The following is a 25,253-nucleotide window of genomic DNA, read 5'->3' as shown; positions in this document are numbered from 1 at the left end:
TTTTATCCGGGACTGGATGAGCCACAACCATTTGAAACTGAACCCCGATAAAACCGAGTTGGTTCTCACCGGTGGCTCTTCCAGTCCCTGGAATTCTTTATTCTGGCCCTCGTCTTTAGGTCTCCCCCCCACCCCCTCTCCTACAGTTAAGACTTTGGGCATTAAAATGAATAATCACCTTACCCTTCACTCACAAATTAGTTATGTTGTCTCTTCTTGTTTTCTCACTCTTCGTACCATTCGCACTGTTTCCCGATTTTTCTCCCCCCTTGCACTCAAACTGATCATGTCTGCTCTAGTGATCTCCCGGCTGGACTATGCCAATGCCCTGTATAACGGCATCCCAGCCTACAGTTTAAGAAAGCTCCAACTGGTCCAAAATCAGGCGGCCCGGCTTGTGTACGGCCGGTCCCGATCCCATCACTCCACCCCGTTACTGAAGGCGCTCCACTGGCTGCCTGTCAGGGAGCGATCCCTCTTTAAAACCGGGTGCATGGTTTTTCAGGCCCGTCAGGGCTCAGCTCCTGCTTTTATTGTTTCCCTGATAAAGGAATATGTCCCTGCCAGAGAGCTCCGGTCTTCCTCTCAGTCCCTGCTGCAGGTTCCTCGTTACAAGCGAAAAAAATGGGGAGGGGCCAATTTTTCATTCCTGGCACCCACCTTTTGGAACTCCCTTCCCGCCCATCTGCGGTCGGCCAAACACTACTCGCTTTTCCGCAAAGGCCTAAAAACCTTTTTGTTCAATCAGGCATTTCCGCAGTAATATATCCTCTGTTCCCCTTCCGTTAACTTTGCCTCCACAGCGCCAAGAAACCGTCTAGGTGAACGCTGCGCTTTATAAGTATTTTAAATTCAAATTCAAAATTCAGTAAACTAAATTTGTAAAGTAAAGGGGTCCCTTCAACGTTGTTGAGTAATTGAGGCAACTGGGATTGTTGTGCAAAGTTCGCTGTCGCACTTCCAAGATGCCACTCCGAATGCGCTCTTGGCCCCTTCTTGCATATTTACAAAACTCAGTGCACTCCTATCACAACATACAGAGCTGGGATATGGCGTATCTCCAACTGCGACGCTATACAGATCGAAGAAAACAGGTTCTGCTGGAAGATGCGGTTGTTCCGTATATCGTCCTCCTATGTGATCTGCCATGAAGAACTGGGCTTACCGTATATAAAAAGATCACATTAGAGCATGCCCTGCATTACTTTCGCTAGCAGTATAGAAAAATGCAAACGCCACTTTAACCAGGGATATTATTAAATACTGACTTGGATGTGAAAGGGACACCAACTCCTATGGTTAGCAGCTGTGAAAAAAGTTTACAGTATGTCTTCACAGACCATGAACATATTGTGAATGTAAATAAGAAATTTGTGCAGCTAACTCTATTTGAATTTGAGAGTACCACTACATTGAATGTGGATGAGGGAAGTCAACAGTGACAGCTTATTTAAACATGGCTGTAGTCAGCCATCCTACCAGCTGCCTCTTCACAGCAGGAGGACCCTGGGAATATAGTGTGTTGTTTCGGTTTAGGGCTGGCATATTAAAATACATATGCTTTCCCCTGGCTTTTCAAATTAACCTTGATGCATGCCCTTGCCCCTGTGCTCGAAGTTCTGGTCAGTCCATGCAGCACTTTTCACTGTTTTGCAAATTTTATTTAAGATATACAAAGCATATTTTACTCCTGCTCATTAAAGAACACAATATTAGGGATTTTAAGGTGACATTCAGTTTTCTCTTTCCTGGATGATGAGGCAAGCTTATATGTAGGCTTTTTCTTAAAGGTGACTGTTCTGGACTGGCATACTGTGCTTTTTGATTAAGATGGCCTGTGAAAGTTGTAGTGGTTATACATGCCACCATATGTTGGTTTTTATTTTTGTGTGTAATTAATTGTGTTTATTCTCTATAATGTTTCTTGGTCAAAATTGCCCTCTTGAAACTATATGCTTTTATATGTCACTGATTATCCACTTAAAGATGTTTTTGACTGACTGACAGTATATTTGTGATGACAAATAATGCCTTCAACCATTCTACAAGATGCAACGGAGCAGTGTCACTTGAAGGATTTTTGTGGCACCCGTGCAAAAGATATTTTAAGGGCCCCTGTTTGGAATTTTTAATTTTATTATCCTTTTTCTGCCAATTCAAAACCTGCATAATGCCACTCAAACTTTCAGAAATGCGGCCAATCAAAAGCAGTTGAAAAATGACTTGCCAGTGCCTACAAACGTAATTTAGATGACATTGGGCATAGAGGAAAAGTCAGATAGGAAGGAGAGAGGTTAACATACAGAAATTGACTGAGATATAGAACAAAGGAGGCTAGTGACATTTGAAAGAGGTGGGCGTAAAAGTTGAGTATGAATTTTATGAAGGGAGTAAAGCAAGCAAGCTTGATGGACAAATGTGGGGGTGAAAAAGATTGCCAAATGGTGCATTTTAAAGTAAATTTTAACAAAGAATTTAGGGAGAAAGCAGGAAGATTTATAAAGTAACTGTGAATGTGTAGTCTTGAAAAATGTAAACACATTATAAACTGCCCCATATCTTACTGCATTAATACGTTCTGTATGGGACATGGAACAAATCACACACAGGTACCCTGCTTTGTGAATATATTCATGAGGTAAAATGTATTTTCTGAATATTTGAGCATCTGCAAAAACATAGGTGGAGGCCGAAAGGGAATTGCACACCTTCATATATGTATTTATGCTCACAACCTATGTATTGTGAACCGCTATCCTCTAAACTATCAAATATAAAGTAGGACATTATAGTGGGGTTATGAGGGGAAAGCGTGGAGAAGTGTGGCTCAATGGTTAGAGCGGTAGACCCTGAAGCAGAGGTCAGGCCCAGGACCAGGGTTCATTTCCCGACGCGGCAGGGTCTTGGGCTCAAATGTCCGCGGACTCGATAATTCTCGCCTCGGTGCCAACTTTAATCATGGGTCACACTCTGCAACTCTGGGCAATGGCTTGCTTAATCTCCACAACGGCCCCAACAACGCTAGGATGCCTGGTTTCACCTTGGGGGTGCCCAGGAGTGGGCACTTCACAGGGAAAGCCAGGAAGGGTTCCACAGCGGTATTCGTACAGCGCCAGGACACCCCAGTTGGGGTGATAAGTGCGCTATAAAAGTACAAAATAATAATAATAATAAAGCATTCCCATGTATCTGTGTCTGCTCTCCTATTCTCATACTCTCAACTGGCAGAGTAGAAGCAGTCTCTCACAGACAGCTCAAACTAGGGGCGTAGCTTCAGGGAGGTGTTTGGAGTGTTCCACCCCCCCCCTATAAAACTTATTTTGTGATAAATAGCTGGGTATAGTTGCTTTCAGGCGGGTATAATGAGGTGTCTGTTGGATTTCACCGGGAATTTTTACACAATTCTCTCTCCCTCTCTGTGTTCGGAAAGCCTTAAACAATGATGTTTATTTCGCAAAATAATGTGTTTTCTCTCACTTAGTACCCCTACCCATCTGCATTCCTCTCCCTTTCCAATGCCCCTTATGTCCCTGTTGTGTACCCTCCTTGTCCTATTTTGTATTTTAGCATTATATGCCAGCATGATTGTTGGGAAGTCTGATGCTCACACCCCCCTATTCTTACTGACCAAGTTAAGCTCCTTTAACCGTATGAATGCTTTCGTTTACCTGCTGAAATATATTAGGGGAAACAGCATGAGTAATAATTATCACACAACTCAGTTATTCCAACGTGTAGGCAAATTCCTGTTTGTACAGCTGGTGGAACTTAAATCGTAGCTTGTAATGCGCCTTTTATACTTTTTCCAATTTCCAACAGAATAAGTATAAGTATTTACTTTGGAATGTTACTAAACTTACAATAAAACATGTAAAGTGTGAAGAGTTACGCAAAAAGATTTTTTCGAGACAAGGGTGTTTGAGCTCCCCGACTTTTCCGTACACTGTGGTGTATGAATACCTTTGTTAAGCATCGTCCGGCAGATGGCCGAGTGGTAAATCGGGTCCAACGTCAACCAACACAAATGCCACCAGAGGGCTGCCAGCATAACCCATTCCAATCATTTTAAGGATTTTTGAGGCCGGGAATAAGACATATTTTTGCCCCACTATTCACAACAACTTTGTATTTCAGTTCACATTTTCTGCTAATTGAACCCCGGATGATGCCAAACTTTCAGAAGCAGGCATTTGACAAAAAGAGTCGAAAAATGTCTTTCCAGGCCCCCGGAAATCCTTAAGATGCCATTGGGCAAAGAGAAGAGGCTCAGAGATAAAGGAAAGCAGACTTGAGAGAGGCAGAGATATGGAAATAGACAGAGATGAGTTAGAGAGAAAGTTAAGTTTGCTAAGGGCCCCTCGGAAGGTGGGACCCTGGACAGTTGCCCACTTTGCCCATGGCTTAAAATATCTTTGCTGGATCTCACTATACATCGCACTGGCACCTGGCTCAAACTTGCATCAAACCCAACAAGTAAAACACATGTGAGTGCCCCAGCTGCAGGAAATGCACAAGTTAGATTTTGCGACCTGTATTAATCTGTAGCACATCTGCACCAACTCCAGTGCCTTGCCAACAATGGAATCACCCTGAGTGGCCTGAAAAATGTATGGAATCTCCTACTGATCACAAAACATGGTGAATGAACCCAAAACGCCACTGTGCCTTCCTTGGCAATACCCGGGGAAGGAATGCCCATTCGATACTGAAATCACTGCAGCACTGCAGCATCCCATCCTTTCGAAGATGTTTATCCAATAATCAGTCTCTAGACCTTCCCTGAACTGGTAGTACTTCATTTAAAACACCATGAAAAACTCTTCAGCTATATCTCTGAAATTATTAGGACGGCCGGAAAAGTGAGCATATACGGGCTGTTGTTGTAGTTACAGCACAGTGATTCCAGCTCAGTGAAGCTACCTGCATGAAAGTGATTAAACGACAACAGTGCAAAGGAGGAGTGTGTGAAGCCACCAACATGCATTGCCAAGCGAAGACTGAAAATGCAGCATTTAAATACCATTCTACTTGATGTGACATGAAGGGGAACCTGGTCGCCATCATGCTTCGGTCAGACCCCTATTCGCTACAATGGGAACCTCCGCCTTCTTGGAATGGTTAGAGCACTGATACTTGTCTCCATGATTCCTCAACCTCCATCTCCTGGCAGCTACAGGTCCCAAGGTGTCCTTTGTTTTATGAATATCCTATGAATGTGCAAAACCCTTGAAATCTGCTCCCAGGTAAGTTCTTATAGATGCTGATCATGGCACAGTGCGAGGAAACAAACAGCACACTAACTATGAACAGTGCATGCTACTGGAAACAAACAAGGCTGGACGAGTACTTGTTTCAGCCCTTTACCTACCAATATATTAATGTCTACAAATACTTGGAACATGGAATATTTGGGTCTCTAAACAACTCTTTGACATGATGGTATTCATTTATTTTTTAAGCGTGCCCTCTCAGTTACTTTTTTATCATCAATTTCTTATTTTGGCTATAGAGATAAATGAGAGCATCATATATCTAGAAGTAGCAATTAATTCTGATTCATTTGACATTAACCTAAAATGTATTTATGTATATATTTATTTATAAAGCTATCTATATGGCACAGCCCATAAACTTCACCAATTCAGAGCGGTACAAGGGAAGCAAACACTCAAGAGAAAATGAATTAACACTAGTCACCTGTGATCAAGGGAACTTTAGGGAAAAAGGAGGAGACCATGGCAGTAGTTCTGGCCCAAGTCACTGCCAGGCCTACACAGTGAAGTTGCCACAGTATGTCACACCTAATGGTTCCACTCTTGCACGCCCTGAAAGAACGCCCTGAGAGGAGAGCTTAAATGAGTGAGTTCAGGAAAGGAAGTTGTTTACAATTTATGCCATGTGAAAAGTTGGGGTAACCAGGGAAGAAAAAAACGAACTGAGCCATTCTAAGCAAGCAGGGCCTACAGGTAGAGGCAGGGATTGTTGGACGGAGTAGCCAAAATGCAAGCAAATGTGGACAGAAGACACCTAGGGATCAGGTCATGAGGAGAAATAAACAATGGCTTACAAATAAAGTAGGTGAAAATAATGTGAGGAATAAAACAAATGCAATCCCATCCACCACAAGCAGTGTATTTATTTGACACAATACAGGCAGAACTGCAATAATTCAAAATGTTACTCCTGGAAGCGGAACAATAATCTTACAAACAAGTGGTTTCACAACAGTACAGGTCCTGAGTGGAAGATCCACTCGTAAGGATCCCTAGCCCCAAACACGCTACCTAAGGGTATATGCTTTTTTATTTTTTATTTTATCTATTTTATTTTAAAGGTTTTATATAGCGCTGGCTAGACCCGGAGCGCTTTACATGAGCATCAGATCGTAGTTACAGGTTACATCGTTACAAAAGTTACACAGTTATTAGAGCATGGCAACATAGTTACTTGTAAGGTCAAGATGAACAATAAGCACAAATACGAAAGGGGAAAAGAAAGCAAGGGGAAAGATTTAGGGGAAGTAGGTAGGTAACGAAGGCGGGAAAGAGGAGGGGAGGGTGAAGGACATCGCAAGGAAAGAGGAGGGGAAGGGCGACGGGGACACAAACCCGTAGACGAGTCAAAGCAACGTCCAAAGTCCAGTAAGCTGTGATCCCAAGGGAAGTGGTATCACTTCCCTATCTCTGTTGCGGGAGGCTCCCTTTATGCAGTGGACTCTCTCAGAGGGGTCTCTGAGACTCCAGGCCTACATACTGGATCCTTTACCAAAAAGGGGAGAGGGAGTGCTTTGGCAAGGGGTGCTATACCATACCTCAGCTGTGAGTGGCTCCCTTGGCGCAGTGGACTCTCACAGCAGGAACGCTAAGACTCCAGAGTATAAATATTGGATCTTTCCCCAACAAGGGGAGAAGGAGTGCTTAGCCAAAGGGCACAAAGGACAGGGAGCTAGGCAGACTAGCAGGTAAGGTGAGAGATTCAGGGGAGAGAGGATAGGAGCTAGGGAGGTAGACAAAGGGAGAAAGAGTACTAAATGGGAACACATTTAATTAATGAGTTATTATATAGCACTGGCTAGACCCGATGGAATCAGAGCGCTTTACATGAGGGACAATAATGTTGCAAATTACATCAGTTAAAAGTTACATAAGTATCAACAAAAGCATTTAAAGAACATAGGGGAACAAGGTGAATGGAGCAGGAAGGGTAAGGGGATAGGGTAAAGGGGTAGGAGGAAGACAGGGGAAAATAGTTACAAAAGATACCAGAAAAAACTTTTCAGGAGCATAGAAGAAAAGGAAAATGGGGTGAGGAATGGAAAGGGGGTGAGGGCAAAAGGGGTAGTGTATAGATACAGCGGAGAGACGAAGGGAAAGTTTGTCTAAGGTCCGGCTGGGTAGGTGACGGCCGAGGGGGAATCCTCGGTCCATCTCCTCTTCAGCTATCAGGTAAGTTAAAGTCATTAAAGGGGAAGAGGGTGAGAAGAAGGGAGTGTAGAGGGGGAAGAGGGTGGGGTGAAAGGGTAGGAGGGGGAAACGACAGAGAGACGAAGGAAAGTCTGCCCAAAATCCGGCTGGGTAGGTGACGGCCGAGGGGGAATCCACAACCCTTCTCCCCTTCAACTGATAGGTAGCTCCACCGGACATCGGACAAATAGCAGGGTCTCTACGGTCGAGGGAAGGTTCAGAGTTCATGACCAGGAGGGAGAGCAGGATCAAGGTCAGGTGAGGGATTTGGTTAAGCTCAGGACACTGATCAGTTCTATTTTCCGGGAGCATTAGAGCATCGTGGAGAGACTGACTGAGGCTGCCAACTTGAGGTCAGGCAGGGGGGTTGAGACCTTGATGTTAAGTTTAGATGGTCCCCAAAATTCCTAAAGCATAGGGGGTGTTATCTATGCCGTGAAGCGGCAGGAGGACAGGGCCAGTGTCCGCTTGTCTTCAGAGGGGGTGAGTGGCAGGTCTGGCGTGGCATCTCCAGAGTCATTCTGCAATAATCAGGGAGCCCTCCCGTTCTGCAGCCCAATCGAGCATACAAGCTCCTCGCGTACATAATTACATCAAAGAACAGGCACAGTAGCACATAAGGCGAGTACTCTATTCTGCACCAACCTCATAAGCCTAAATCTAGTAGACCACAACTCCTAAACATTACTTGCATTAGGAAATAAACTTAAACTTATTAACATAACCTGCAGTAGGGAATAAATCAAAACTAGACCACAGTAGAAAACATAAGACAGTAGGTAAAACCTAGTAAGCATAAAAACACATCTATAAGCATAAACCAAGGTGCATAAATCACACTACAAACATTACATTTCCTAGAGCCTATAAAAAGTACACTAGAGCCTTGTGCCCTACAAACCTAATAGTCCCCATGGCCAACTGGCCATCTATAAGGGGCTCAAATGCCCTCTGTCCAAAAAGTCAGGGTGCGCTGCCAATGCAGCGACGGTCACGGGGGCGCACTTGGCGCAAACCTAAACGTGGCAGCTGCCCACTACTAGCTGGGCAGCTGGGAATCTTCAATGAAGGGTCTAAACGTTGCAGCTGGCACTAAGTGCTGCGCAGCTGTGCAGGCCAAGGTAGGGATGATTCAGAAAAGGGGGTGGTGATGAACAGAGTGCCTGAATTAAGCAGACCACTCTTACCCAGTCCAAAGATCAGGGCTTGATCCATCACCGTTTTTTAGCTCACTGCACCATCCCAGCTCAGAACTTGGCTATATGCAAATTAGTCTGTTCCTGTCCCAGTGCATGATGGGAACAGGGCAAACCAAACTACCAAGCCAATTCTTATACTGGGAAGGAAACAAGCTTCCGGGGACCGGTTTCTGCCATTTCAGGCGTCGTCGGCCCGGCTTGCTTGAATCCTGATGGTGCAATGAGCAAGGGACTCACATCTGAGTATACCCTTCCACGCTTATGGTGGACAAAATGATTCAGAAAAGGGGGTGGTGATGAACAGAGTGCCTGAATTAAGCAGACCACTCTTACCCAGTCCAAAGATCAGGGCTTGATCCATCACCGTTTTTTAGCTCACTGCACCATCCCAGCTCAGAACTTGGCTATATGCAAATTAGTCTGTTCCTGTCCCAGTGCATGATGGGAACAGGGCAAACCAAACTACCAAGCCAATTCTTATACTGGGAAGGAAACAAGCTTCCGGGGACCGGTTTCTGCCATTGCAGGCGTCGTCGGCCCGGCTTGCTTGAATCCTGATGGTGCAATGAGCAAGGGACTCACATCTGAGTATACCCTTCCACGCTTATGGTGGACAAAATGATTCAGAAAAGGGGGTGGTGATGAACAGAGTGCCTGAATTAAGCAGACCACTCTTACCCAGTCCAAAGATCAGGGCTTGATCCATCACCGTTTTTTAGCTCACTGCACCATCCCAGCTCAGAACTTGGCTATATGCAAATTAGTCTGTTCCTGTCCCAGTGCATGATGGGAACAGGGCAAACCAAACTACCAAGCCAATTCTTATACTGGGAAGGAAACAAGCTTCCGGGGACCGGTTTCTGCCATTTCAGGCGTCGTCGGCCCGGCTTGCTTGAATCCTGATGGTGCAATGAGCAAGGGACTCACATCTGAGTATACCCTTCCACGCTTGTGGTGGACAAAATGATTCAGAAAAGGGGGTGGTGATGAACAGAGTGCCTGAATTAAGCAGACCACTCTTACCCAGTCCAAAGATCAGGGCTTGATCCATCACCGTTTTTTAGCTCACTGCACCATCCCAGCTCAGAACTTGGCTATATGCAAATTAGTCTGTTCCTGTCCCAGTGCATGATGGGAACAGGGCAAACCAAACTACCAAGCCAATTCTTATACTGGGAAGGAAACAAGCTTCCGGGGACCGGTTTCTGCCATTTCAGGCGTCGTCGGCCCGGCTTGCTTGAATCCTGATGGTGCAATGAGCAAGGGACTCACATCTGAGTATACCCTTCCACGCTTATGGTGGACAAAATGATTCAGAAAAGGGGGCCGAAGAGGCTGAAATGCCAGAAACCGGTCCCCGGTAGCTTGTCTCCTTTCTGGTGAAGAATTGGCTTGGTAGTTTGGTCTGCCCTGTTCCCATGATGCACTGGGCCAGGGACAGACTAATTTGCATATAGCCAGGTTCTGAGCTGGGATGGGGCAGTGAGATAAATAACGGTGATGGATCAAGCCCTGATCTTTGGACTGGGTAAGAGTGGTCTGCTTAATTCAGACACTCTGTTCATCACCACCCCCTTTTCTGAATCAAGGTAGGGATGGGCAAAAGAGTGCGTCTCACTCCTGGAGTAAAAAGACATGTCCCCTGAAATAAAGAAGAACCTAAACCGTGCAACTGCCCACTACTTGCTGGACAGCTGTGAAAGGGAAAATGCAGCATGGGCTCTCACTGGCCCTCAGGACAAATGTGTCCCCCTTTGTTGGAGCCACTCGGGGCTCAGTAAATAATTATTAAAACGCTGTAGCCATCTGGCTCTGACACTAAAGTTGCCAAACATTGGAGTCACCTGGGCTCTGTAGAAAAAATGATGCCCCCACGAACGTGGAGTGCACTAGCGCTTTTTAAAATGAAGTATGCCCGAGGCTGGGGCAATTACGGGAGAAAATCATGGGCCCCTCTAGGCCAGCCATAAGATAATAGTGCCATCGTTGGAACCACTTGGGCTCGAAAAGCGATTGTACCCCACGTTGGAGCCTCCAGGGGCTCTGTCGCCAACTACGCCCCCATGCACAATGAAAGAAACTCTCCTACACGTCACCCCAATCTTGCCTCCCTATTTTTCCAATCACATCTGCCCACTTCCATCCCTGTTTGGGAACTTTCACCAACAAGTCTATGGACCTACACAAACAGCCAGCAGGAATCCTTACATTCTTACTCACCAGCATTATCCAGTACTCTGGAGTGACACCAGGGATGTGCCTTTTCTACCTGCTCTATCCTCTGACAGCAAGCACATGGTTGTGACTGCTGTACTAGGATCTAGCTGGGACTGCACACATTTTGTACTGGGAAATCAACCAATTTTCACTCCATAATATGCAAGTGACCCAGAACATAGCAACCTGGTTAGCTTCCGATGAGCATGCATCAGTTGCACCAGTCCCATTCTTCAGAAACTTCACTGGCTTCTTAGGGCACAACAAATTTATTTTAAAAGTCGGTGCATAAGATGGGACCATGTGATACACCAGCTTTTATTAACAAGCACCTCCACAGTGATCATCACAGAAGGCACCTTCATTCACTGAGGGTTCTAAAGACCTGCTAGTATAGAGCTGTTGAATGCAGCTTTGCGGATTGTGCCACAAGGCTCTGGAACTCTCTTCCAGATACATTATGCCGTGGAAAAAATATTTTAGTTCAGGCGCCTTCTTAAAACTTGAATGCAGACCTTTTCTTGTTTTTTAATATGTTTTCCACTTCTTGTTCCGATTCATCCTTCACTAACGCGCCTAGAGACATTTGGTTACTGTGCGCTCAGTGAAAGTAACATAACTCAGCACAGACACATTAAGTAGAAACTGACATACAACACGGACATCATCTGTAATTTAACAAGTCTCAATTTCTCTTGGCATCCTCAGAAACGATCAAAGCCCTAAAAACGGCTGATAGTATCAAGAGGTCATAACAATGGTAAAATGCACAATGTACAAATGTCTCTTACATATAACCTATCAACCAATACTCTCGAAGACAAAGGCTGCACTTACCCACACCCTTCCAACGAACCAGGAAAAACCAGCATGTCTCTATGGCTCAGGTAAAAAGATTCTGGGGACACACTAGTGCCAGCAATCAAAACTGAGAGATATGTCCTGCTGCATTTTTTGTACATCTGGGGTGTTCTTCCGTTATAACTGACAGGGAGAACTCCATCTACTGAGCTCAAGATTGACATGGAGCTGTGAAATAAAATCCTGTTGGATCTCCCCCATAGGTAAGCCATATTGTTGGGAGAAAATCCTGGGTTTGGAAAGTGGAGCTGTACACAAGTTGAAGATCATATGCAGGGCCTGGGTAAAATCAAAACTGAAGCACAAAGAGTGTGAGGAGAGAGTCCAAGGGAGACAGTTTAAAGACCTGCAAGAAGCAATTCCCCATATACTATAATCATAACACAAGACTTCTCGGGTCCGTCATGGAGTGCAACCCGTGTCTCAGTAAGGACAGATGTGAAATTGAGTCTCTCAGCAAAGCCCCCAAGGGGAGCAATACCCCCAGGACGAATGCTCTCACCCACCATAGGTGGCTACTTGAGTATGCATGCAAAGCTCCGACTACCTCAAACACTCACCGACAGGAGTCTCCATGTCACAGGTCGTACCTCTCTTGGCACGCCACACCATTTTCTCAGCTCATCGAGGTCTGTGTTGGGACTAGAAAGTAGTTGCCTGAACTTCTCCATTCTGGTTTTCTCCCGGACAGTCATAGGGGGTGCACCAGATGCATTCTGGTCTGAAATTCGAGCAACAAGTGGAATAACTGGTCTAAGCGGGAGCGACTGCTGTTTGTGGAGAGGCTGCCTTATCAACGGGTCGGCAGAATTTCTTGATATGTGGGCCTCACTGCTGGACTTGATGACTCTGCAGTTGGTGGGTACTTCTTCTACAGTCAATACTTGCTCTGGCTTTTCACGCTGCTTGCTGTGATTCTCCAGAACCTGGACTGCTGTGGCAATAGCAACCTTAGAGTTCAAGGTTTGGTGGGAGGAGGCGTCTGTATCCTCATCATCTTCAATGCATCACTAGTACTGCGGGCAAACTTGTGTAAGCTGGTCAGCTGGAAGCTTTCTTACTCTTTAGAGGAAGTGCATTGCCCTTGGACCGGTCCTTCATAAAAACCTTTTGTCAGACGAGGATCCAAAGGCGGGTGCTGGGCTCCATAAACTGGTTGAATGCTCCCGGGCAGCTTGGAGCTCCGCTTCCAAAACTGCCTGCTGCTGTTGGCTGCCATGTTGCGGAGCCCGGGCCGGCAGCTACGGGAGCCCCGCTGCTGCCCCCCTTCGCCGGTTCCTCTTCACCCACAGGACCCGGGCTCCGGCGCTGCCATCCTGGATCCAGACGCCAGGAAACAAGCCTTCAGCTCCAGATGACCTGTTGCCTCAGATGCTGGCAATATCTATATACCCTATGGTGAATGGATCGAGGTAAAGCAACCTGGGGTCAGTCCCAAAGAAAGGAAAAAAGTACCTGCATATTACCAAATGCAGCCCATAGGAGGGTGATATTCTCAGTAGACAGACACCAGCTGTGTGCACAAGAGCCACAATTAAAAAGAAATGTGTCTTGCCATCCATGAGACTCTACTGCCTGTCTTCTAATACTGTCAACCATGAAAATCTCCTGTCCCACAGCCTTTGATACCACCATCCATCAGATTTTACTCTCCAGCAGTTGTTAATAACATTAACCTTGAGACTCTACTGTGCTGTGTTCTATGATATGGTCAACCATAAGAGGGTACTCTCCAATTAACCTTTGGTACCACCAACCATGAGAATCTACTATCTCCGCAATTTATGCCATCAACCATGAGCTTTTTTGTCCAGAGGCCTTTAATACCATCAACCATGAGACTCTACTGTGAAGCAACCTTTGATGGCATCGACCATAAGTCTTTATTGTGCCGCAGCCTTCAATACCACAAGACATGAAACTCTGCTGCCCAACAGCCTTTGATACCATCATCGTCCTGCAGCTTATGTTGACGTCACCCATGAGACTCTACGCCAACAACCATGAGACTCCACTGTCCAGCAGCCTTTGATACCAAGAGTCTACTGTCCTATGGGTTTTGATAATGTCAACCATAAAACTCTATTGTTCAAGTGAAACAGTCTGAAGTTGTGCAACATTGTACTGAACTGTAATCACTACTTTCTCTCAAGCTGATTTCAGATTGTGTGTCTTCCCCGTGTGCCTGTATTTATCCTAGACCCAATCCAACAGTCCAAGGGGCCCGGCCCTGCCTCCAGCCATTTTAAAGACACACATCCAACTCATAGCAGAAGTGGGCTTTAAGTTCATGAACTATGCAAATGATACACAGATTATGCAAATGATACACAGATCTTCCACGTGCTTAAAACCTTCAAGACCCTCTCTGACTGCATAGTGACTGAGACATTGGGTGAAAAGAAACTTTATCAAGTTAAATTCCACAAAACTGAGATTTTGCTCCTTGCCTGTATTACTTCTAACAACGAACAACTATCCCCCAGGAGGAAACTGTTTCCTTCTCCTGAGAGACTATCTGATTCTGCCCAAATCGGAGTACGGCAATGCATATGTGCTTGGGATTTCCAGCATAACTATATAAAGTGCTTATTAAGACTGCAAAATGCTGCTGTCAGTACACGACTAGAAGCCCCGCTCAAGTCTCACACTGTGTCGGTCCTGGAGCAATGGCATCGATTGTCTGTTGCAAAGCTTGTTCAAAACAAGATGTTACATACTGATGTGACTTAATGGAAAACGAAAAGTGAGAAATCACATTGCAGGAAACCAAATCATGGGAAACGAATTTCAAGGATTTTTATTTTAAGGGAATGCAAAATCAAAAATTAAAAGAAACATTTGAAAGGAAAGACAATTTTAAGGACAATTCTAAATTACAGTAAACTTGGGTGGAGTCTAGGACCACTTTGAGGTTTTTGGGCTCAGGAATGGGTACGTTTAGAGTGATGAGGAGATCTTAGCGGTCAGGAATAGTTGGAGGGTTCAGAGATGGGTGGAGTGTAGGGGAGCGGACCGGTTTTTATTTTTCACTGATGATTGGTGTTTAGGTATTTTAGATTTTTTAGGTTTCAGGGATGGGTGTAGTAAGGGTGTTGAGAGGATTTAGGGTTCATGAATGGGTGGAGTTTAGGGCTGGTGAGAGTTTTCAAGGTTCAAGTATGGGTAGAGACTGGGTTGGTGAAGAGTTTTTAGGGTTCAGGATGGGGTGGAGTTTAGGATGGTGAAAGGTTTTAAGGATAGAGGGATGTGTGGAGTTTAGATGAAGAAAGGTGTTTTTAGGGTTCAGGGGTGAATAGTTTATGGTGATGAGTTCTTATGGGTCATGAGTGGCTGGAATTTAAGGGCATTAGAGGTTTTTAGGGTTCAGGGATAGGTGGAATTTGGGTGTTCAGGGATGGGTGGGGTTATGCTTAGAAAGGGGTTTTAGGGTTCAGATATGAGTGAAGGTAGGAGCAGTGAGTGATTTTATAGTTCAGGGATGGTGGGTTTTTAGGGTAGAAAGGGCTTTTATGCTTCAGGGATGAGTGTAGTATAGGTATGGTGAGAATTTTAAGGGGCAGGGATTGATGGTGTGTACTGGTTGTGAGGGGTCAGCTATGTTTAGCTTTTATGGGTGGTGATGAGGCAGAGAATAAAAAGCATCTGAAGTAATTGTCTGACCAGTAAACAATATAAATATGAAATAATGTCCCGTGAAGTAAGGCACTGAAATAAATATTTCAAGCAAAACTGTTTCTGAAAGTAAAGCCTGCAACCATTGCATTTGCACTTAATAAGCATTCAAAAGCCAATTTTGACCAAAAATACGTTCTATGAATTGGCTTGTACAAAAAGGCAAATGCCACCCATTCTGAAACTTTCTATTGAATAGTTTAGATGAAACGGTTTCTCAGTAATGGTATTCCATTCCTGCCACATTAACAAGGCTCTTTTTGAGGGAGGGCATTTGTTGTAATCAGGTGCCCTCTTGTTGCCTCGTTTGATGGTTCATTAAGGCAGCTACCTTTATTTGCCTTAAAGTACAACCAATACTAATTTTCAGGCTGCTCACCTGTGGAACAATTTACTTTTGAATCGTCGAATATTTTCTGTTGATTGCCATTCTGCTAACAGTTGAAAACGAGGCTCTTTTAAGGCTAAAATGCATAGAAGTCCTGCTGTCTCATAAATCAGTTGGCGCAGAGAGGTCACATTTTGGTGTTATATCAGTTTATGAAATAAATTAACCTGCCACTTTGGTTTATGCCGTTCAAAAATCTGTATAAAGTGGATAGACAAACCAATTGGCAGTTTCTTCAGGAAAAGACCGATGCAGTGGCTGCCAATCGTATGTTATCACTCCTGCTTTACTTTAAAAACAAACAAACAACACACCCCTGCCCAAAAAACAAACTTGTTTAAGGCGGTGTTAAGGCGGTGTTGGAACACCATATTATATGCACCCTTGCATCAGGACAAGGCGGAAGTGGACAATGAGTGTTAGCTTCGGAACATTTCCAAACAAAGGATTATCTGTGTATTTATTAGTTTGTACAACGTGCTAACTTTAATCCACTACACCGCCCCATGACCCCATCACCCTACAAGAGAGAACTATTTAAAGAGGAGGCAGAGGTCTGTCGGCAGGAGAGAGCAGACTGACAGCACGCGCCCCCAGCACCAGGTAAGCCTATACTCTGGTAAACGACTGGCCACAGAGGAGGGTGTTCTAGTCATGCTTGAGAAGTGGTGTAGTCTTTGGTGCGCAGAGTACTAGAAAATAAAAGCCTGGTATCTCGTAGCTAGTTTGTGTCACCTGTAGCTATCCGAGGTACTGTTACAACACACGGGCACCCACACAATATACCTTTTTCTTGGTTGGTAGCGCTCGCCACTTTTTAGGTCGAGCATTCGAGACCTCTTGTATATACTTTAGTATATACCCATTATATACTTATATGTACTATGTGGGCTCTGGAGATCATCCCTAGGACTTAACTGCTTCCGCTTAGGGACTTTTTTTTCTGTTCAACTGCCTCTTTTTAACTGTCGTGATTGAAAACGACCAGCAGAGGTCAGTAAAATACCAGAATTGCTTTCGGCTGAGACTTTCTTTGTTACATTTTCTGGCAATCACTTGAGCATTCTCTATATTCCAGTCCATAGAAATTGTCTTCCACAAGCACCCGTAGACAATAATATTTTTTTCAATTATTGTATTTTCAATGATATGACCACTGAAGGCCCTGATTTTCTTTTAAAAGCAGAGATTTGGACTGTACCATTTCCCGCTGAAAGGCAATATTTCTCTCCATATTGTCCCATACCTGGCGTGTCACGCAGTTTGGTGCTTACTTTCCCTTCATGTTAAATAACAGTAGATGTTTCTGCACCCAGGCTAATGTGCTGTATGGCTAAATACATATAAGGTCCCAAAGGCGAGACCGATTGCATTGCAAATGCTTGTTAAGACTGTGCAGCTTCATCCACTCCCTACTTACTCTCCTCAGTCTGTCTGCCACCTTCCAAACAGTGGACTGCACAATCTTGTTCTCTACTTCTAAGCAACTCCGAAATTACTCTTTTCCTATTTTTCGCATCATACATACACTGGGCCTTATTTACAAGCTCTTTGCTCCAATGGTGCATCACTTTTTGTGTAGGAAGGAGGGACGCGCTGGCGGATGTAAGGTGCTTGTCAATAAGCCCTACTGTTTCTAAGGCTAATTCTTCACCCCCTCTTTTCCTCTCCTTCATGGAGTGCTTTGGTGTCTGTTCTTGCCCCTTTCTCTATCTGCACTTCTTTCCTTTCTGACATTATCCCATCTTTCAACCTTTCTTACCATCTCAAAGCAGATAATGTTCTGCAGTTTCCCTCATTTTCCTCTTTCGCACCTATTCTTCAGAATACACTTTTCTTACATTTGCAATAAACTCCTGGATGGCCTTTCAAGGCCCCGTACATTAGCTGTCTAAGACCGAGACACTTTCCTATACCGCCTCTCTCTCCTCCTTTCTCTCTTCTTGAATATTTCCTCCTTGACATTAGTCTCTCCCAGCGCAGAAGACTTAGTAAGTAGTTACACTACTTTGTCCTTCTCCCTTCATATATTCCAAGTTTTTCCCTCCATATTTTCACCTTCTGAACTTTACATTTTTCTCTGCGTTCGTCTGATTTTGACACTGCAGAGAACGACACCCCTCATTCTCACTATGATTCTATGGCATCATGACATTTTTTTTTCTCACGTCACTGCTCTTTCCTTGTTTACACTTTTCGGTGTACTCCTGAATATCGAAACCACAGTATCGATGGGACACAATATCGAGAACAGAATATTGAAAATAATATATCAACAGGTAACTAGGGGCTTGATCTAGAGTTTGGTGGATGTGTTTCCTCTTTCATAGACATGAGAAATGTTCTATCAGCAGTAATACAATTCCATTATATCCTACTGAACTTGTAATACAGTGGACGGGATATCCGTGTGACGGTGTAATCTATCTGCTAAACCCCAAATCAGGCACAATGTCTAGATTTTCTATTCCTAACTCCTTATACATGTACCGGTAGCGGTACATTATCGTCAAGGTACATAGGTATGTCATTAGGAATAGTAAATCTATATTTACCGTTTGCTATTTTGTCCCTCAATATTCTGTCCTCAATATTCTTGTACCACAATATTGTTGGTGTTGATATTCAGTACTACAGCCGCGGATGTGCGCCATGACAACGCAGGCTTTTACACCATGCTGCCATTACGACGCATCCATTACAACGCATGTCGTTACAACGACTTGCGCTGTAGACGCTGGATTTTGGAATAGTATGATTTACTATTCCAAAGCCAACCTACGCAACAGTAGGGAAGGTGTTGGAATAGTAAATCTACTATTCCTTAGTATCTAGCGCCATCCAGCGCAAGTCGTTGTAACGACTTGCATTGTGATGGCAGCGTCGTAATGGCAGCGCGGTGTAAAGCCCGCGTTGTCATGGCTGTCTCCCTCAGCCGCACACGATACCCCTTTGATCTTTCTTTCCTACATTCAGCTTCATGGTTTAGGGTGGTTTTTCCCCTTCCTCCTTGTGCTCCCTCTCACTTGAAATCTTTTGTAGGTTGTACTCCTAATCTGTGGAACTCCGTCCCTTTGTCTGTTTACTCCTCTCCCCGTGCATGCTTTTAGGTACTCCTCGACATTTCATCTCCTTCATAAACAGGCTGGCTTTAGTGCTGGCGGTGCCAGGTTCAACAGCCTTTTTTGCCCCCGCCCGAACCTCCCTCTCCACGGATTTCCTCACTACCACCCTCCAACAAGGCCCCTCATCTCTCCATAGCTCCTGTCTCACATGCATTGCATTTGATTTATAGTGCTACTTATACCAGTGTAGAGAGTGTCAGAGCACATTAGATCACGTACACACACATTATACAGAAACAATGTGAATCAATGTATGGGAAATGTTCCATGAGACAATGGGGATTACACTGAGCAGGAAACACGTCATCTGTCCCAGTAGGCAGTATATTGTAAGAGTATTTGATCTGGAAAAGCACAAACTCCGGATTTAAAATGTACCACTGTGCGATTTGCTTTACTAATAAGATTGCATTTGTACCCAAACAAGCCCTTTTTTAGCAACATTAGTATAATAAAAGGCTAGGGGGGGAAAAGGACGTTCTAACCTATACCATGCAGTTTACATGCATCTGAGCTCTTTGATGACATCTCAGAGGTCTCAGTGTTATGCCAGGATTGCAACTTATGAACAGCAAGTAACAGAAGGATCTCTCTGACACATGCAGTAACCCACTGACTTAGCCAAATAAAATACAGTTCTGTGATCTGCAGGGTACCTGTTCTTTTCTGAAGGCATAGTAACCCTCTGTGCTACTTTATGGTTAACAAAAGTTGTCACTAGACAAAACTCCGATCTTTCCAGCATCTTTTATTCTATCTCTTGCTGCCTCCCCTCATTCCACACTCTATCTATCTATCTATCTATCTATCTATCTATCTATCTATCTATCTATCTATCTATCTATCTATCTATCTATCTATCTATCTATCTATCTATCTATCTATCTATCTATCTATCTATCTATCTATCTATCTATCTATCTATCTATCTATCTATCTATCTATCTATCTATCTATCTATCTATCTATCTATCTATCTGTCTATCTGTCTATCTATCTATCTATCTATCTATCTATCTATCTATCTATCTATCTATCTATCTATCTAATTTTTGAATGGTAAGTGATGCATCTAACTGCTTTATAATGTTAATTTGTACCGCTGTCCGTCACCAGTACTGTACAGCTTGCTGTGTTATAAATTAATTTCACAACTAATCAGTAGTCCCCACTGCTATTGCAGTACTGGCTCTTATTGTGCTGCAGTTAAGGTACAGATGGTTGTTTTGGCCAATATTTATAGCACTGACTATTTCTCTACACTGGTGCACTGGGCGCAGGCACGATACAAACCCCTGTAATATTGCTCTGTTACCCTAGCCTCAAACACTCCCTGCTTGCCCATTCAGTTCTTGAGCTGTTTAAACCCACAGCACAGAACCCTGAACTGTGGGGCCTGTCTTCTTCTGCCAATGGTGCTCTGTAGTATACAGGGAATAGTTTGCGGAAGGCATTATGACATGAAGTGGTTAACTAGCTTAGGCAGTGCTGATGAGTGAAAATGCATGCAGAAAGCCCATTGACCACGCTGACATAGCAGAAAATCCTGTGACACTTATTTTTGCCATTTTCATGTCGCAACTATCCGCCAAGGCACTTTATTTATGGTCCCAGGCTGAGACATTTAGGCTGTGAGAGACATACATTTGAGGTTGCGCTGAACTGGATGTGCCTGGGAGTAGCTGAAGGCCTTGGGAGGATGATTTATTGGCACCAGGAAAGGGAAGGAGCAAGATGCACCTGCTATGAGTCTGGAGGGGCCGGGGTGAGCGAGAACACTGATAACACCACAAGAGCAACAGGTTCTGGAAAGAAACATGATGCTGTGTAAACCAACTTTGAATGTATAAAAAGAAGAGGGTCAAATGTCTTAGGGAAGCTCACAGATGGGGACGGAGTTGTGCAGATCTGCCTTCTCTCACAGCTGCTGCTCCCTTGTCATGCCATTCCCAGGGAGGGAGGGAGAGAGAGAGATTGGGGAGCGCTCTTTGGCGTTTTGGAAAGTAAATTCCCGGGGGTGAAGGGCCTGATTCTACTGCTCTATCTTGATTTGCCATAGTATTACTATTGCACCTTTTATTAACTGCATTACAATTGTTCAAGACTGTGGGGCCTATTATGATTTCAGTCAGACAGCCTCTGAGATCGTCGGTTTCAGTTCTGACCACCTAATTACATCTAAGCGGTTGGAATTGAAGCTGGCTGGTCATTCCAGCTGGATACAGACAGGCTCAAGCAGCCCATTGGCCAGTCGGAAACCAGTCCATAATCCCAATGGATAACCACAACCTCCGATTTCCTTATGGGAGCTTGTGCTATGGCTGGTCTGTATTCCCCCAGAACTTTTTGGCTGTTCCCATTGCAGTGCTTGTTTACAAGGCACTGCCAAAAGAACACCAACCGTATTATGAGTTGTACATTTAGAACTCGTATACGGCCGATGCTCCATGCACAGGTTTGCCGCAGCGGAGCTGGCGTTGAGCTGGTGCAGCTGTGCCAAAGTCTTAATCAGGCCCTAAGTGTCCTTATTGATCTGTAGCTGATTGATATTGCTTGAATTGGTTCCTAGCAGCCAATCCAACATAGACCCCCAGACCAGTGCCTCATCCCTGTCCAAGACTTGGAGCCCCAAACCTGTACTCAATTCCATTCCAGGTCAAGGACCCCCAATTTGAAGCTGATTCCTTTCAATTTCATAGGGCACTGTAAGTAGGTACCTTGCCATTCCTGATTTGGAACCCCAAGATCTGAACCCTGACCAATTCCAGAAGTAGGACCTTCAGATCTCTACACCACCCCATTAGAAAAAAGAGCCACACACCTGCCTTGCTCCTGTGAGTTTACCTGAAGACATGTCCTGCACCCTGTACCTATTCCTTGCCACATTAACAGGATACACATAGCCTCTGTGCACCCTGTCCTGTTTCAGGGCTTTTATGACCAGATCTGCACTCTGTCCTACCCCAAAGCTGTGGTGACCCTTTTGATTTTTGCCTTCCTAGTGTCACTGTAGTGATAGGGGTCGCATTCCACCAGAACTGTAAGTTAGAACCGGTACGTCCATACCTGACCCTAAGATGGCTGCCCCTCAACACATCCATATAATGACAAAGCCAGCAAAACCAAGAGGTAACAAATAAAAGTCAACTCTAGCTATGGGCGAGAGATATTAGGAAGGAGCTCCTAGCCCACACCATTAAGCTATCTGCTCTGTGCGCTCAAAGGCACACTCACGGTGTGGAATAAGGTCCCAGGATGCCCGACCCCAACATGGCCGATAGTGGTGACATCTTTCCCCCCTTGCTGATCTTTTACTTACAAAACCCTGCTAGGACTGTGCCTGACCTCAAGAGGACGTTTGACCATGGCCATGACGTTTGACCATGGCTCCCCCGCCCCTGCACTATTCCAAGGCCGGTGGAGCTGCTCTGTTCAGCTAATTGAGGAGATCGGTCTTGGTTTATTCCCTGACCGTCACCTGCCCAGCCAGACACTGGACACTGTTTCTCCCCTTCTCCCTGTCTCGCCCCGTGTATTCCTGCCGTTCTGCCTTTTCCTTGTCTCCTTCCTTTCCATTTTTCTGTCCGATGCCCGTTGGAGCTTCCTAGAGAGCTATAGAGAAGACTGGCCTTGGATTATCTCCCTGGCATTCACTTACCCACTCAGTCTCTGGGTTGACTTTCCCTTTATCGCTTTCCGTTTCCCCCCCTCGTCTTCTCCCTTCCCACTCCACCTCTCCCCTTTCCCTTTCTATTTGTCTCTCCTGCAATTGGACACAGTTCTTCCTCGTCTTCCTGCTATGGCTCCTTCCTCCCTTCCTTTCCTATAAATTTCTCTCAACCACGCTGTTTGTTTACTGTACCTTACTACGCTATTGTAACTGATGTAATTTGTAACGCAATGTTCCTCTGCTATAGCACTCTGATACCTACGGGTTTAGCCAGCGCTTTATAATCCTTTTGATGTACCTTCTAATGCAACATTCCCCTGGTTATGCGCTCTAATACCTCCAGGTTTAGATAGCGCTATATAACCTTCGCAAATCCAAATAAACTACAAAACTGTTTTTTCCTTAACGCTGAGACCTGAGCAACATGGCTGATGACCGGTGGAGCTGCTTGACAGCTAATGAGGAGTCTGTCCCTGGTTTTCCCCCTTGACTGTCACCTACCCAGCCTGACATTGGGCATTGTTCCTCCTCGTCTCCCCGCTTTTACTCCTTCCTCCCCTCCCTCCTACGAATTATTGAAACATTGTTTATGTGTACTGTACCTTTCTATGCTCTTGTATTTGATGTATCTTGTAACGCAATGATCCTAAATGTAAAGCGCTCTGATACCCTCTTGGGTCAAGTTTGCGCTATATAAAACTTTATAAAAAAAATAAAAAATAGTTTTATTATGTTTCACCAGCAAGGCACACTCACTTGCCAGATAACTGAGGAGCAGAAACACACCATGGGACGTAGAGAGCTTCCATTTGATCACTCTTTACTATTCTTCTTTTGCAGAAACAATGAAGTCAGCCATCTTCCTTGGTGTTGTCCTTCTCCTACTGCCTGGCTTCCTCGCTGCCTGTAATGAATGTTGCTCATTCAAAGACCTCGAGAATTTACAGAGCCTTATAAAATCCATGGGTAAGGCAGTGTGAATCTCAACACATCAGTGCATTACCTTCATTGAGTGATGAGAGACCAGGGGAGTGGAAGTATGACTAAATGATTACCATTCGTACACACTTCTAGCACTGCCAGCCCATATTCCTATTCATTGCCCTCATTTAGCCCAATACCTATAGATCATTGTGCAACCCATCTCTTTTTTTTTTAGTTAGATGCAACATTTTATATGTTAGCCATTTTAGAACACCTTCTTGCAGCCAGGACATCCCCAATGATTGGATTAGTTATATATTATACCCCACCTTGTTTTCCAAAGAGAATATACTTCCCAGGACTTGTACACAACACCCTGCACTGTCTTGTGGAACCCAAATTGCCTGCTCCTGACATCAGTCGGCACTTTAAACCTCATTGATTTGCATTTTTAAATTTGACTTTTTGAATCTGCGTGTGAAAGACGGTGTACCTGTTAGCATTTCAAGTTTACTTAGTTTACTTTACCCCACTAGATAGGTAAAAGAAGGGGATTATTTGAAAAATAATAATTTAAGGAGACCATGTTTTCCCTTGTAAGTCTAGAACAGACGTCTATGGGGAGGCCGTTTTCTTCATGCATGCAGAGTGTGCATGACTGGTTTGGTCGGCCCTGGGGCCGACCAACCATTCAGCGCCAACAACATTGGGCTAGCTACTCCTCCCCGACCTGCCCACCAGCCCGCCTCAACCAAACCCTTCTTCTGCTTTCTCACAGTGCGGGAAGCAGAAACATAGAAAAATTGTATTTATACCATTTTATGTTTCTGCTTCTTGCACTACGAGAAAGTAGTGAGGCGACGCTCCTCTGCCTACATGGGGCAGCCGTCCCTGACGGAGGCAAAAGAAACATTGTTCTTCACAATATCGCTTTTCACATTTATTTTTTTTACCACGACTGATTCTTGTTTTCACTCGGGTACTCTTCCTGTTCTACCCTCAATCCACTCACCTAACCACCTTCATTATAGTAACCAGCCCTCCTCGATGCACTCACCCATGTACCATCAGTACATTCATTAATAAACCTTCACTGCACCCACCATTCTCACACTCTCAGCACTCACCTATCTGTCCTTACTAAACTCACTTATTTATTCACCGCAAATACCCATAGGCACTAGAACTAGTTGTGCTGGAGGATGCTGCAGCACACCCAAACATAACTATTCTGGAGTTTAGAAGGCGAATAAGCAATACAGATGCCTTTAACCTTTGTGTATATCTTGTCACATTTGCTTCATGTTCAAGGTCAAATGTCAAGCTATGTCTTCTGGCAAATTGCTGTTTATTCAGAAACTGTTGTTTATTTGTATTTCCCTGACTTTAAAGATAGAGGCCCTAGGTGACTATCTTTCTGGGTTACAGGAAGTGAAATGAAAGACTGTAGAAAGGCTGTTCAGTTTCTTTCTAACACACAACAACATTTAAATACCTGTAAATGAACCATCAATCAAATCAATCAAGGACTTGTAAAGCGTGGCAAATCACCTGTGAGGGTCTCAAGGCGCTGAACTATACATATATTTTAAAATATACCTCAGGAATTAGGTAAAAACAAATGAAGTATATTGTTTTATAATACTGGAGTATGATGGTAAAGATTTTGATAGGATCAAAACAAATCAAGACACTTTATGTGGTGATGCACAAATGAAAAATATTTACTGA

Source organism: Lissotriton helveticus, chromosome 1_1 (genome assembly GCF_964261635.1).
Source record: "Lissotriton helveticus chromosome 1_1, aLisHel1.1, whole genome shotgun sequence".
Taxonomy (NCBI): domain Eukaryota; kingdom Metazoa; phylum Chordata; class Amphibia; order Caudata; family Salamandridae; genus Lissotriton; species Lissotriton helveticus.
The sequence above is the reverse complement of the archived record's forward strand: the minus strand, read 5'-3'. Positions refer to the sequence as shown.